Source organism: Amblyraja radiata, chromosome 3 (assembly GCF_010909765.2).
Source record: "Amblyraja radiata isolate CabotCenter1 chromosome 3, sAmbRad1.1.pri, whole genome shotgun sequence".
Taxonomy (NCBI): Eukaryota; Metazoa; Chordata; class Chondrichthyes; order Rajiformes; family Rajidae; genus Amblyraja; species Amblyraja radiata.
This window is the reverse complement of record NC_045958.1, coordinates 11,434,590-11,451,262: the sequence shown is the minus strand read 5'-3', so window position 1 is coordinate 11,451,262 and position 16,673 is coordinate 11,434,590. Positions and strand designations below refer to the sequence as shown.

The window sequence follows — 16,673 nt, the reverse complement described above, 5'->3', positions numbered from 1 at the left end:
AAATAGGTAATAAATGAGATATTAGATAGGCTTACAACCTGCTTTACAGCAAGAAAAAAAGGTTGGCTGCCAGTGACTAGTGCGTTCTGCAGGGGTAGACGTTGGGTCCACTACATTTCACATTATATTTTGATGAACTGGATGATGGAATTGATGTCTTTTGTGGCCAAGTTTGCAGATTAGGCAAAGATAGATGGAGGGGCAGGTAGTGTAGAAAAAGCAGAGAAAGTGGCAAATGGAATATAGCGTAACAAAGTGTACGGCCATGCACTTCAGTAGAAGGATTAAAGACATAGACTACTTTCTAAATGGGGAGAGGATTCAGAAATCAGAGGTGCAAAGGGAAATGTGAGCACTGATGCAAGATTAGAGCTTAGTATACAAACTTAAAGCACACGGTATTGGGGGTTCAGTATTGATGTGGATAGAGAACTCCTAATCTGAGGAAAGACATAGAGGGAGTACAGAGAAGGTTCACCAGACTGATTCCTGGCATGGCAGGACTTTCATATGAAGAAAGACCGGATAGACTCGGCTTGTACTCGCTAGAATTTAGACGGTTGAGGGGGGATCTTATAGAAACTTACAAAATTCTTAAGGGGTTGGACAGGCTAGATGCAGGAAGATTGTTCCCAATGTTGGGGAAGTCCAGAACAAGGGGTCACAGTTTAAGGATAAGGGGGAAATCTTTTAGGACCGAGATGAGAAAAACATTTTTCACACAGAGAGTGGAGAATCTCTGGAATTCTCTGCCACAGAAGGTAGTTGAGGCCAGTTCATTGGCTATATTTAAGAGGGAGTTAGATGCGGCCCTTGTGGCTAAAGGTATCAGGGGGTATGGAGAGAAGGCAGGTACAGGATACTGAGTTGGATGATCAGCCATGATCATATTGACTGGCGGTGCAGGCTCGAAGGGCCGAATGGCCTACTCCTGCACCTATGTTTCTAAGATTCCCAAAAGGTTCATTTGCAAGTTGAGTCAGTGGTAAGGAAGCCAAATATAATGCTAGCATTCATTTCGAGGCGACTGGAATATAAAATCAAGGATGTATTGCTGAGACAACATTGTAATATTGTGAGCAGTTTAAGGACCACATATCTGAGGAAGGATGTGCTGGTGTTGGAGAGGGTCCAGAGATTTATGCGATTGATCCAGCGGATGATTGTATGAACATATGAGGAGCATTTGACCGCTCTGGGCCTGCGCTCGCTGGTATTTAGAAGATTGAGGAGGATCTCAGTGAAACCTACCAGTTAATGAAAGACCTAGAGTGGATGTAGAAAGGATGTTTCCAGTAATGTGAGAGTCAAGGACCAGAGGGCACAGCCTCAGAATAAAAGGAGATACCTTTAGAATGGAGATGAGGAGGAATTTATTTTGCCAGAGGGTGGTGAATCTGTGGAAGCCAAGACATTGGATATTTTTTAAAGCGGAGATTGATAGTTTCTGGATTAGTAAGGACATCAAAGGTTACGGGGAGAAGGCAGGAGAATGGGGTTGAGAGAAAGATAGATTAGCCATCATCAACGGCCGCATTGACACGATGGGCCGAATGACCTAATTCTGTTCCTATATTTTATGGTCTTATTATGGTCTAAGAAGCATAGATTGTAAGAGCTAAGGTTAACTTTACAAAACTCAGAGTTTGCTCAGGTCAGCATCTGGAAAATAATCATTCAGACATTTTTTAAATTTTTATCATGGTATTCAGTCCATAAAACTCTATACAACAAACACAGAATTCAATAGTCACTTTGCCTGGTGAAACATTCTGATTATAATCCAAAACATGAATAGTGGCTTATTACTGACTAATAACCAGATGAATTATTGTCAACTCTATTTATAAAAATGCATTATTTTTATACATATCTTTAATTTATTTTGCTTTCTTTCATCTAATATTTTGTCATTGTTTGTTTATCCTCTATTCCTCTAGGCAATATGTACTCTATTCTTTCATGTGATATTTTTATTTCTTTATCAAAAATCCGCGAGTGTGTTTCTCTCTCCAATTATCTCGTTCAATGTTTTTGTTTTACTGTAACCAGTTATATATTGTCTCTTAAGATGGACACAAAAAGCTGGAGTAACTCAGTGGGACAGGCAGCATCTCTGGAGAGAAGGAATGTGTGACGTTTCGGGTCGAGACCCTACTTCAGACATACAATACAATATACAATACAATATTTATTCATTGTCATTTGAACCTCAATGAGGCTCAAACAAAACTCTGTTTCTACAGCCATACAAAAAGAAACAATTTCTATAAGACACACAAACAATTCAATTCACACAGACATCCATCACAGTGAATCTCCTCCTCACTGTGATGGAAGGCAAAGTCTTTTCTCTCCCCTGTGTTCCATTTTTCTCCCGATGTTAAAGCCCCCAGGTGGGCGATGGTAAGTCCCACGGCCGTTAAGGCCACGCCGGGTGATGTACGGCCCCGCTCTGGGTCTTAATGTCTCCATGGGGAGCCCCCGGCAGGCATTGGCATGTCCCGTGGCCATTAAAGCCGCGCCGGGCGATGTACGGCTCCGCTCCGGGTCGTTCCAACCCCATGACACAGGCGGGAGAAGTTGCGTTGCGGAGCTCCGAAAAGCGGTCTCTTTCCTTTTTTAATCTTCTGGCTCTTCTTCATTCATTAGATATGACACTGATTTAAAAAAATGCAATTGTTAGCAAAGGTTGTTGGTAGTCCCCAAACTGTTTTTCTTAATTGAGGCCTCTGCTACTAGTAGTTTAAATAGAGCATATAACTAGTAGCAGACAAACAGGACAAATCTGTATATTGAACTTAAAAGCAGTGTTTAGAATAACATTCAAATGTAATACTCCAAACATCAGCTTCCTCTCCAAAGGACCCCACTGTGTGGTTGAATTTTGGACATCTCTAGGAGCATACACATTTTCACTGTTGCTTTGTTTCAAAGTTAGAAAACTTTTAGGAGTTACAAAAAAGGTTTATTTTTCAGATTTGGTGTGAATATACTTCCCTGAATCAAAACTAATCTACAGTATCACTGCGTTTAAATTATTGTGTTCTTTCTGCATATATCGCAGCAGTGACCAAAAATCACCGATTGAACCTATCAGGATTGAGCAGGCTCATGGGTTCAATGACATGCAGAGCACATTTGTTCAAATGCAACAAATGTATAAATATTAATAGAATTAAATATTCAAATGCTTTCAAAGGTTGAACTATGAATACATGATTTAACAACTGGTAACAATTCTGAGTTGAAAAAAATGACAAACTATTTCCAAGACAGGAGACATTTTTGAAACTTAACTTGAAAGCAACTAAACATCTTGGACCTCAATTTAAGAAAATTAATTGTAAAATGAGGTTCATTTTGCAACATCTTGAAATTAGAATGATGCAGAATTTAATAAAAACGTTCCTGTTTGTAGGTGTTATATTAGTGCTATTATCTGGGTTAAGTTTAGACATGCAAAGGGGATGAGGGGCAGTCTTCCTGAGACTGCTTTTGTGCCCTACAGTTAAAGTAGATTTATTGCACAGTTTCTATAGTTGAACATTTTCAGACACAGGCCACATTGGGCTGTCTATATAGAACAGGCCTCTAGAGCATTGTCTTTTTTCGGGTTTTGATCTTCAGATGGCCTACTAACGCCTTTAGAGAACTGCTGTCATAATTCTACACCAAAGTCAAAATATTAAATTATTTTTTAATCCACAAAAGCGGTTAGTCTTTCTGAGATTTAATAAATTGAACTATTAAAATGTTACAAGGTTTTATGTTCCCTTAAGGAATAAAAACCTCACAGGAAATGTGGTCCAACCATGACTAACAAGGGAAGTTAAAGATAGTATTAGGTTACAAGAGGTTTATAATGTAAGCAAAGTATATCTGAGATCTGAGAAGATCATTGAATTCAGTAAAGGATGGCCAACAAATGCATAAATAGAGAGTAAATAAAAGGAAAACAAACTATCGTGACATTTACAATGGGTAGTTAAGCTAAATGCATATATATATATATATATATATATATATTGAAATTGTTAAATAAATAGAATTAATTTTAAAGCAGTGTGCTACATGCTGACACTATTATATATATATATAATATTTATATAATATTTATATATATATATTTTTATATATATATATATATATATATATATAAATAAATAATAGTGTCAGCATGTAGCACACTGCCTTAAAATTAATTCTATTTACTTAACAATTTCAGAGAACTGTGATACAATATAGAGTGTTTAATGTATCAATAGGGATGGTTTTGTGAATAGTAAAACGTGCACAAGAGTACGGCTACCTATTCTCGACATTGAGTTCTACGGAATAATTGTGCCTGTACATTTCATTAAGAACCTGAGCTGAATAGAGATAATAATAATACATTTTATTTATGGGCGCCTTTCAAGAGTCTCAAGGACACCTTACAAAAAATTAGCAAGTAGAGGAAAAACATGTAAGCGGAATGAAATAAATAGTAGACATGACTAGTACACAAATTAAAGACAGAATTCAATTCAAAACACAATATGAGGCAATTCAAGCACAGATGAAAAGGGAGGGGGACGTGGGGCTAAGGATAGGCAGAGGTGAAGAGATGGGTCTTGAGGCGGGACTGGAAGATGGTGAGGATCACGGAATTGCGGATCAGTTGGGGGAGGGAGTTCCAGAGCCTGGGAGCTGCCCTGGAGAAGGTTCTGTCCTCAAAACTGCGGAGGTTGGACTTGTGGATGGAGAGGAGACCGGCTGATGTGGATCTGAGGGACCGTGAGGGTTGGTAGGGGGAGAGGAGGTCAGTGAGATATGGGGAGGCCAGATGGTGGAGGGCTTTGTAGGTGAGGACCAGGATTTTGTTGGTGATCCGGTGGGAGATGGGAAGCCAATGAAGTTGTTTGGGACTGGAGTGATGTGATGCCAGGATTTGGTGTGGGTGATGAGTCGGGCGGCTACGTTCTGGACCAGTTGGAGTCGGTTGATGTAGGTGGAGCTGATGCCAAGGAGAAGTGAGTTGCAGTAGTCCAGTCGGGAGGAGATGAAACTATTTATGTATAGGAACAGTTCAGAGGGATATGGGCCAATTGTGGTTGCGGGGTTAGTGTAGATGAGGTACCTTGGTGTATAGATAATAAGTGCATGAGTAGGCCATTTGACCCTTCGAGCCAGCACCGCCATTCATTGTGATCATGGCTGATCATCCACAATCAGTGCCCCGTTCCTGCCCTCTCCCCATATCTCCCGACTCCGCTATTTTCAAGAGCTCTATCTGACTCTCTCTTGAAAGCATCCAGAGAATTGGCCTCCACTGCCTTCTGAGGCAGAGAATTCCACAGATTCACAACCCTCGGTGTGAAAAAGTTTTTCCTCATCTCCGTTCTAAATGGCTTACCCCTTATTCTTAAACTGTGGCCCCTGGTTCTGGACTCCCCCAACATCGGGAACATATTTCCTGCCACTAGCATGTCCAAACCCTTAATAATCTTACATGTTTCAATAAAATCCCCTCTCATCCATATAAATTCCAGAGTGTACAAGCCCAGCCGCTCCATTCTATTCACATATGACAGTCCCGCCATCCCGGGAATTAACCTTGTGAACCTACGCTGCACTCCCTCAATAGCAAGAATGTCCTTCCTCAAATTTGGAGACCAAAACTGCACACAATAGTGGAAACCACACAATGTGGTTTCACTAGGGCCCTATACAACTGCAGAAGGACCTCTTTGCTCCTATACTCAAATCCTCTTGTTATGAAGGCCAACATGCCATTCGCTTTCTTCATTGCCTGCTGTACCTGCTGCCTACTTTCAGTGACTGATGAACAAGTACCACCAGGTCTCGTTGTACTTCCCCTTTTCCCAATTTGACACCATTCAGATAATAATCTGCTTTCCTGTTTTTGCCACCAAAGTGAATAACCTCACATTTATCCACATTAAACTGCATCTGCCATGCATCTGCCCACTCACCCAACCTGTCCAAGTCACCCTGTATCCTCATAACATCCTCCTCACAGTTCACACTGCCACTCAGCTTTGTGTCATCTGCAAATTTGCTAATGTTACTTTTAATCCCTTCATCTAAACCATTAATGCATATTGTAAATAGCTGCGGTCCCAGCACCGAGCCTTGCGGTACCCCACTAGTCACTGCCTGCCATTCTGAAAGGGACCTGTTAATCCCTACTCTTTGTTTCCTGTCTGCCAATCAATTTTTTAATCCATGTCAGTACCCTACCCCCAATACCATGTGCTCTAATTTTGCCCACTAATCTCCTATGTAGGACCTTAACAAATGCTTTCTGAGAGTCCAGGTACACCACATCCACTGGCTCTTCCTTATCCATTTTCCTAATAATATCCTCAAAAAAATTTCAGAACATTAGTCAAGTATGATTTCCCCTTCGTAAATCCATGCTGACTTGGACCGATCCTGTTACTGCTATCCAAATGTGCCGCTATTTCATCTTTTATATTTGACTCCAGCATCTTCCCCACCACCGATGTCAGGCTAAGTTGGGATGAAGGGCCTGTTTCCATGTTGTATGACTAACTCAAGCAAAGTTACATATACAGGTGCACAACCTTTTATCCGAAGATCCAAATAACGAAAACCTCCGAATAGCGGACATTTTTTCGGTCCTTGAAGAAAGGTCCTTGAAAACGTTCACCGAGGGCGGCCCGCAGAGGTGACAGCGGAACCTCCGGTCGGTCTTCGAAGAAAGGGGAACTAAATCCCCATTCATAAAAGAGAAGGTGAGGGTATATTGCGCGGGAGGGTTAATAATTGACAATATGCTGCTGCCTGCCCGCTGAGTTAAAAAGTTCCCACGGTAGACTCACGATACACAGTGTATCGTGAGTCTTGCGTGGGAACTTTTTAACTCAGCGGGCAGGCAGCAGCAGATTGTCGCTCCCTTCAGTTTCACCCCACCTACACCCCTCTGCTTCCCGGCCATGTGTGTGACCCCTTCCCTCCCCTCTTCAGCTCCCCGCCCATTGCACCGACGCGGGGGCTTTGCACTGTCTTCATGTCGGCGATGCCAGCAGGTCAGTGCCAGTCACCGGAGACGTCAGGACCAACGGGACACCGACCCCCAGGCCCACTGCAAGTACGGAGATCCCAGAGACCCACAGCCAGCAGCAGCCCAGCCCCGTTCCAACTCCAGAGGAAAACTGCAAACTGCCCGGAGACGTCAGGACCACCAGAAGCCGCACCCCGATGGGCCGCTACGGCGACAAGTGTCAGTTCGCCCACAGCCCGAGCTGCGCCCCCTCATCGGGACACCGACCCCCAGGCCCACTGCAAGCACGGAGATCCCAGATCAGCAACTCCAGCCCAGCCCCGTTCCAACTCCAGAGGAACACGCTCCCCGTATGGGCAGAAGCTGATGGTGTGCAAGGTCGGTCCTGGAAGAAAGGGGAACTAAATCCCCTTCATAAAAGAGAAGTGGAGGGTATATTGCCCAGGAAGGTATATCGCCTACCTGGAAGAAACCTGACATTTTTTCCAGGATGTCGTCTGCACACCAAAGCTCACCAAAGCTCACGTTTGGCGCTAAACATGGCACGCCAAAGCTCACGTTTGGCGCCAAACGCACATCGCCTCTGCTGCACACAGATATAAGAGTGTGAAAATGTCGCCTTAGGTCGCCTAAGGGCATGTAGCCCCGCTAGGGTGACATGAGTGCGAGAGGTGATTCAATGCTGCGGTCACATTTACAAATTCAGGAATTCATTCAACACACTGCATTTCATACAGACATTTATTCTGCAAGAAAAAACTACATTGAAGACTCAAACTCGCGACCGAGGAACTGCCGGGATCAAGGCGCAAACTCGCGACCTTGCGGATATGAGCCGAGCACTCTACCACTGAGCCAGCCATTAAAATCTACGCTAAAAAATTTCCATTCAGAAGGCCGACAAATTCCGAATTACGAAAAGTGTCTGGTCCCAAGGCTTTCGGATAAAAGGTTGTGCACCTGTACTTGGGTTTATGTTTATTATTGTCATTTAGTAAGGTACAGTAAAAAGTTTTGTTCTACATGCTCAGAAAATTAGATGTAACATTTCAATATAACTGATCCATCTACAGGAATATTCAAACTATTATTTTTATATGAAATTAAATATTCACAAACCCAGTGGAATTGATTTCCAATTTTCTTAAGTATTACACTGGAAACTAATTATAGTACATTTTTGATGGTGCACTGTTTTACATTCAACAGCATTTAAGACCACATATTTTGTCCCTTCAAGATATATTTCCTTACATATTACTGGATTTTAATTGATTTTGACCAGATTTTGTTTTGTTTTTTTACAACATCTTAATTAAAAATGAGATGGAGCTATTTCTGAATGTTGACCTAATTTTATTCATTAGCAAAGTTAAGTAAAATGGTTTTACTCAAGTTTTCAAAATATGAAAACGTACATGGCAAGTTCAGCAAGTTTGCAGATAATGCAAAGGTGGAAGGTCTTGCAGATAGTGAGGATGGTTGTGAAAAATTGCAGCAGGATCTTGATCAGTTATCTAGGTGGGCTGAAGAATGGTTGATGGAATTTAATACTGAGAAATGTGTGGTGTTGCGTTTTGGGAAGTCGAACATGGGCTGGACCTACACAGTGAATGGTAGGCCTCTGGGGAGTATAAAGGGCCTGTCCCACTTACGTGTCCTTGGCACGCAAATTACGCAACCTCGTGGTCGCATTGAGCCGCGACGGTCCCGCGCGATTTCATGCGTACGCACCGCCGTCTGGAGCGCGTGATGTCAATTGAAGAAGGACACAAAGCTGGAGTAACTTAGCGGGGCCAGCAGCATCTCTGGAGAGAAGCAATGGGTGATGTTTCGGGTCGAGACTCTTCTTCAATCTGAAAAGAAGGGTCTTGACCCGAAACGTCACCCATTGCTTCTCTCCAGAGATGCTGCCGGTCCCGCTGAGTTACTCCAGCATTTTGTGTCCATCTTCAATTTTCTTAGCCCCGCTCTGGGAGTAGAAGTGGAATTCTCTGCCACAGAAGGTAGTTGAGGCCAGTTAATTGGCTATATTTAAGAGGGAGTTAGATGTGGCCCTTGTGGATAAAGGGATCAGGGGGTATGGAGAGAAGGCAGGTACAGGATACTGAGTTGGATGATCAGCCATGATCATATTGAATGGCAGTGCAGGCTCGAAGGGCCGAATGGCCTACTCCTGCACCTATTTTCTATGTTTCTATGTTTCTAAGTGGAGGTGGATTCGGATCCGTGAGCCGCAGGCCGAGTTTGGCGATCGTTTGCCTGCTTCTGCTGCTGTTGGAGATAAGATGTTGCGTCGCGCCAGGGTCTTGGGCCTGTCCCACTTTGGCCGTCAGTTCCACGACAGGCCGTTGGCGCGCGAAGATTTTGTTCGCTACAAAGTGGGACCGACCCCGCGCGGTCATTCGATGCCCATGCACCTCAACGCGACCACGAGGTTGCGTAATTTGCGTGCCAAGGACACGTAAGTGGGACAGACCCTTTACAGAGCAGAGGGATCTAGGCGCGCAGGTACATAGTTCCTTGAAGGTAGAATTGCATGTAGATAGCGTGGTCAAAATGGCTTTTGGCACATTGGCCTTCAGAGTAGTGAGTTTTGAAGTTGGGAGGTCATGTTCCAGTTATTTAAGACGTTGGTGAGGCCGCATTTAGAATATTGTCTTCAATTCTGGGCATCGCATTATAAGCAAGATGTTGTCGAGCTGGAAAGGGTACAAAGAAAATTTACGAGGATGTTGCCAGAACTCGAAGGTCTGAGCTACAGGGAGAAGTTGAGCTCTAATGGACTCCATTCCCTTGAGTGCAGGAGGATGAGAGGAATAGATTGGGTAGACGCACAGAGTCTCTTGCCCAGAGTAGGAGCATCTGGGACCAGTGGACATAGGTTTAAGGTGAAGGGGAAAATATTTAATAGGAATCTGAGGGGTAATTTTTCACACAAAGGGTGGTGGGTATATGGAACGAGCTGCCAGAGGGTAGTTGAGGAAGGGACTACCGCAACGTTCAATTAGACAGGTACATGGATAGGATAGGTTTAGAGGGATATGGCCCAAACGCAGGCAGGTGGGACTAGTGTTGCTGGGACATGTTGGCCGGTGTGGAAACAGCCTGTTTCCAAGCTTTATGTGTCTAGGACTCTAAATACATAGAGCATTAGAAAACAAGGAAACATTTGAAATCAAACATTTTATGTTGCAAAAAAAGAGAGGGACATCGTGAACAAACAGAATGTCTGTGATACATGAATGATGAAGAGAAACCGAATCCCAGAAATAGTGGTGGTGCAGGTTGAAAGGGTTTCAAGTCTCGTTGCAGCCAATCTTGAGCTGATACCAATAGGAGAAAAATGAGGGCAAAGGAGAGTGGGGGAAAAAAAATATTTCTAAGACTATGAAATACAAAACACTGTAGTTGTTGGAAATTTGAAATACAAAAAATGTTGGAAACATCAGCATTGCAGTTTGTAAACCGCTCTGACTAAACAAAATAGAACCAAAGATCTGACTTGGTGTTCCCACATTTATCCTTGTTCATAATCATTCAAATACTTGTAAGATTTAAGACACCAACATAAAGAGTAGGCCTGCAAGCTGATATTTTCCAGTTATTGTAGCTACTGTGAATGTACATGAGGTCATGTTTTAAAAAGAACTTCATGTACAAAAGCTACTTGGTTTAAAATAAAAAGATCTGCGTGCCTTTTTAGGTCTTTGATCCATCATGCAGAACAGATTGCAATGTAAAATATCAGAGATGGGATTTTATTGCATTAGTTCGAACATGTATCTGAAAGGTTTGAGGCTTATGTGTACAAATTGGCAAACAACCTTTTGTAAAACCACCCAAATTGAAATCAGGCAGTTACAGTTGTATCAGGTCGGAAATAACATAAATCACCCAGTGACTACTTAATCCACCCACTACCAATCCAACTGAGATTTCCACACTCCAACCCCCTACTATCTAGCTCCTAGCTTAATGGCATTTTCCTCTCCATTGAACGTCAACAGGATGGTAATTTGCTCACCAGCAACACTTAAATGTAATGTAAAGATCTGAGGAAATTCGACAAAGACAATCAGAGTGTTCCAAGCAACCAGAACCCATGGAGGAACCACGAAGTACATTCACTGGTGAAGGCCAAGTCTGCTGCATACAAGTCGAATGATCTCGAGCAGTACAAGAAAGCCCGCTATGATCTTTCCAAAGCTATAAATACCGGACAAACATTCGACCATACACAAAATGTGGCAAGGTGCGAATACTATAACTGGTTGCAGAGTAGTCAGGCAACATCACCGGTGATAGTGCAGCCCTACCTGATGAACAATGTTTTCTATTTTCGCTTTGAGCAGATGGCATCCGTCCCTTCAGACTCAATGGTTCATCTTCCCAGGGTCACTGTTGCAGAAGTTTGATCGGCCTTCCTGAGGGTGAACCCACGGAAGCAACTGATCCAGACGGAGTCCCTGGCCGTGTCCTTAGATGCTCCGCAGACCAACTTTTGGGTGTATTCTTGAACATCTTTAATATTTCCCTACTACCACTTGCTTCAATAATAATAATAATATATATTTTATTGTCATTGCACGTCAGTGCAACGAGATTTAGTGTGCAGCTCCACTGATGTACAAGAAAGGTAAATAAATACAATACATAAATAAACAAGCTGAATTGATTGACGTGACCATCTGAGGGAGACTGTCCAAAGTGGGTGGGTGGGGGGGCACTCATTAGGGCCGGTTCAGAGCCGCTATAGCTCTTGGGATAAAATGTTCCTGAGTCTAGAGGTTCGGGCGTAGAAGGCCTTGTAACGTCTGCCGGAGGGAAGTAGTTGAAACAGACCGTGGCAGGGGTGTGATGAGTCCTTATGGATGCTGAGGGCCTTCCTGAGGCACCGCGTGTGGTAGATGCCCTCCAAGGCTGGTAGCTCTGTCCCGATGATCCGCTGCGCTCTGTTGACGACGCGCTGAAGAGCTCTCCTCTCTGCCTCCGTGCAGCTGAGATACCACACAGAGATGCCATACGTTAGTATGCTCTCTGTGGTGCAGCGGTAGAACGTTGTCAGCAGCTGTTGGGGCAGACCAGTCTTTTTTAATGTCCTCAGGAAGAACAGTCGTTGCTGTGCCTTCTTGACCAGCGCGGCGGTGTTTGTGGACCATGTGAGGTCTTCTGAAATGTGAGTGCCCAGAAACTTAAAGCTGGACACTCTCTCCACACTTTCCCCGTAAATGGAGATTGGGGCGTATTCTCCAGAATGGGACCTCCTGAAGTCAATAATCAGCTCCTTGGTCTTGGAGGTGTTTAGTGCCAAGTTGTTATTGGCGCACCAGTCCGCCAGGTTCTGCACCTCCGCTCTGTAGTTTGTTTCATCACCACTATCATAACGGTGCCGAAGGAAAGCAAGACCTCATGCCTTAACAATTACCGTCCAGTGGCCTTGACATCCATTATCAGGAAATGCTTTGAGAGGCCAATAATGGAACACATTATCCAAGCAGCCTTGACCCATTGCAGTTTGCCTACCGCCACAACAGATTAAGGATAAGGGGGAAGTCTTCTAGAACTGAGATGAGAAAAAACATTTTTCACACAGAGAGTGGTGAATCTGTGGAATTCTCTGCCACAGAAGGTAGTTGAGGCCAGTTCATTGGCTATATTTAAGAGGGAGTTAGATGTGGCCCTTGTGGCTAAAGGGATCAGGGGGTATGGAGAGAAGGCAGGTACAGGATACTGAGTTGGATGATCAGCCATGATCATATTGAATGGCAGTGCAGGCTCGAAGGGCCGAATGGCCTACTCCTGCACCTATTTTCTATGTTTCTATGTCCACAGTTGATGGTATCTCCCTGACCCCACGCTCATCCCTGGAACACCTGGATGAGAGAGACATCTATGTAAGACTTTTAATTATTGACTACAGCTCTGCTTTTAACATGATTATGTCATCCAAGCTTATCAACAAGCTCATGGAAGTTGGAGTCAGCATTATCTCTGCAACTGGATCCTTGACTTCCTTACCAACATTCCCCAATCGGTGAGGATAGGGGACAAACCATCCTCTAGGTTAATCCTCCACACTGGTGCTCTGCATGGATGCATTATCTGCCCCCTTCTTTACTCCTTGTACACCCACGACTGTGCAGCCAAGTTACAAATCCAATTTTATTTACAAATTTGCAGGCGACACCACCGTTGTGGACTGGATATCAAGTAATGACAATAGGAGTACAGGAAGGAGTTTGTGAACCTTGTGACCTGGTGTCAAGACACCAACCTTTCTCTCAATGTCAGCAAGACAAAGGCGATAGTGATCGACGTCAGGAAGCAAAGTGGATTGATGGCGCATAAGTAGATATGGTTGAAAGCTTCAAATTCCTAGGAGTAAATATCACCCGCAATTTGTATCAAAGTAATGGCCAAGAAAGCAAACCACTGTCTGAGAGTCTTAGGAAGTTCAGCATGTCCCCAACAACTCTCACCAACCTCTACAGATGTGCTGTCGGAAACATTTTATCGGAATGCAACACAGCATGGTTTGGGAACACCTCCATCCAAGTCCTCAAGAAGCTGCAGAGAATTGTGGACGCCACCCAGACCATCACACAAACCAACCCCCCTTACTATTGACTTAATTTACTTCCTCATGCTGCCTCGATAAAGCCACCAGTGTAATGAAGGATGAATCTCACTCCAGGCAAGAGCTATAGAAGTGTGAAAATGCACACCACCAGATTCTGGGACTGTTTCCTCCCAGTTATCAAGCAAATGAACCATTCTATCAACAACTAGAGTGCAGTCCTAAACTACTATCTACCTCATTGGAGACCCTCGGACTATCTTTAATCAGACTTTATCTTGTACTAATGTTATTCACGTTATTCCCATTATCATGTATCTGTACAATGTGGATGGGTCGAATGTAATCATATATTGTCTTTCGGTTAACTGGTTAGCATTCAGATTCAGATTCAGAAAACTTTATTGTCTGTCGTGACAGAAAATCTTCTTTGACGTGGCTCAACATACAACCAGGACAATGTACTGATAAGCAGTCATACAACACAGATTTCTGCGAGCACACACAGTGTGTATAGATCTTAAAAGCAAGTATAAAGATTAGAAACTATAAAAATAGACAAGATAAAAGTTGTGGATACGTGTAAAGTAACAGTGCGTCAGGGTTAATTTGTCCCTTGTTCATTTTTTATTTAAGCTGTTTATGGCAATGGGTATGGATGAGTTTTTGTGGATGTTTTTCTTGGATAGGGGGACTTTATATCGGCGGCCTGATGGCAGAAGTTGGAAGGACTTGTGCAGGGGGTGGGTGGGATCCTGTGTAATGAGGTTATTTGTAGCATGCAACAAAAGCTTTTCACTGTACCTCCGTACACATGACAATAAACTAAACTATAGCTACTTTTGAATCAGACTTGGGTACATTTTCCACTGAAATTTCCATTTTGGGTAAAGGTTTAATTTGATTTACATTAGAACTTATATGAAGGGTCTCGACCCGAAACGTCGCCCATTCCTTCTCTCCAGCGAAGCTGCCTGTCCCGCTGAGTTACTCCAGCATTTCGTGTCTACCTTCGATTTAAACCTGCAACTACAGTTCTTTCCTACACATAGGGGGTGCCGTCCTGTATGGCTATGGCTGCCCAGGCTGCAGCTGTCCGTTTTTTCACCTCTTTTTTTAATTTTTAGTGAGTTAAAGTGTTTTATTTTTGGAGGTTTAGTCTTTTTTATGTGTGCGTGGGGGGTGGGGACTCCTTTTCAGGGTCTCTACCTGGTCGAAGAGGCGGCTCTCTTCCGAGTAGCACCTTTGACCCGTCCTCGCGGCCTACCAGCGGGCCTGGAGCAGCTTTTCCTGAGGGGACCGACCAGAACCTCGGCTTCGGCGGCCGCACAGCGCTGGAGCGCTATCGCGGAGTGGGCGATGCCTTGCCCGGGTTGCTGCACTGGAACTCCGGAATGCTGGGACCGCCGATGAAACATTGCGGAACCGCGGCGCTGAACTTTACATTGGGAGCCTGGGATCTCTCGCCAAGATCGCCAGTGGTGGAGCTCCATCCAGCGCGGCCTGTTAGCTTCGGAAGCCGCGGCCTCGGGTAAGGAACCGGCCGTTCCTGGTATCCCAAGCCGCTGTGAGGATTCTCCCAACACCGGAGCACCATCATCCGGCGATAAGGGCCTGGAACATCGGGCCCCGTAAAGGCGACTGCGGAGGCCTCAATAGGCCTGACTATGGGTGGTAATGGGGATGGGGACTGGACTTTGCGCCTTCCCTCATAATGGGAACCATTGTGTGGGGATGTTTTTATGTTTACATTTCTTTATTATTGTTATGTTGTATTATTTTTAATGTGCTGCAATGGCAATCCGCATTTCACTACACCAATTGGTGTATGTGACAAATAAAGAACCTTTGAACCTTTGGTATTGAGCATTACTTGCATCTTCCATGAAATGTATTTGTCCATAAATTAATTCCTGTCAGTTGTATAGCTTCCTGGAATTCAACACTCATGAAGTTCTGATGCCATTAGCAGCTGATGAGCTGCTGACTGTGATGGAGAAATTGAGGAGTAGCAGTGAAGACAGGAGTGAACTTCCCCCCTCACATTACACTCAACTACCATTCCCATTGGCACAGGGCGATAGGTGCATCTTTGTTGATTTTATAGGGTGGTCCCCACTAATTCAAATTAAATCGGCTTGTGTTAAAACCCTCTATATTGGATACTTGTATTGGGTACATTGAATGCCCAGGGAACAGTGTAGTCCTTGGAACCCTGCTCATTTAACAAGAAATAAGATTTGATATATATCAAACAATTATATCATATTATCATTAACTGCTCCAAGTTTAAAAAAGTTAACTGGCTGATGGGAACGTGGAAAATAAAACTAACTTCCAAATATTTATATTAACCAAAAATTATTTTCTTTTATAAAACAATATGATAGGATCTGGAGAAGGTAGATAAAAATGCTGGAGGAACTCAGCGGGTGAGGCAGCATCTATGGAGAGAAGGAATAGCGACATTTCGGGTCGAGACACTTCTTCAGATCTGGCAGTCATGTAAAATACAACTAATTGCCACAAATGTTGATTTCAGAAATATTATACTGTATCAGGTATATTCCATGGCCAGGATGTTTTGGTGACTGGCAAGTAGCTTGACATGCTGGATGCCTGCCGTCAGTTGCTGTGATTTTCCAGGAAGCTATCTCCCAGTCTGAAGATGGGTCTCGACCTGAAAAGTCACCTATTCCTTCGCTCCATAGATGTTGCCTCACCCGCTGAGTTTCTCCAGCATTTTTGTCTACCTTCCATTTTTCCAGCATCTGCAGTTCTTTCTTAAACATCCCAGTTAAGCACAGTTAGTTTTCTTTTAAAACTGACAGGCCCTCCAGATTTGCTTTGAGCATTGCTGATAAATTTATCAATAAAATAATTTGTACTTGAATTAAAAACATTATTTAAAATACTAATTTCATTTGCTAAAAACACAAAAATGAAGGCATTAGAAAGCAATACATTTAAAAAAAAAAAAGAAATAATCTTGTCTCCACAACTCCTTTCCTATTAGACTGAAGGAGCCATCTAGATTTACCCCAGATTGACATGCCAATG

At 43.5% G+C, this 16,673-nt stretch overlaps 1 protein-coding gene across 2 annotated transcripts in view; it reads left to right on the top strand.

Annotated features, from left to right (window-relative positions):
• mctp1 (multiple C2 and transmembrane domain containing 1) overlaps positions 1-16,673 on the top strand; it is a 408,806-nt gene that overhangs the window by 384,227 nt on the left and 7,906 nt on the right. The window lies entirely within an intron of this gene.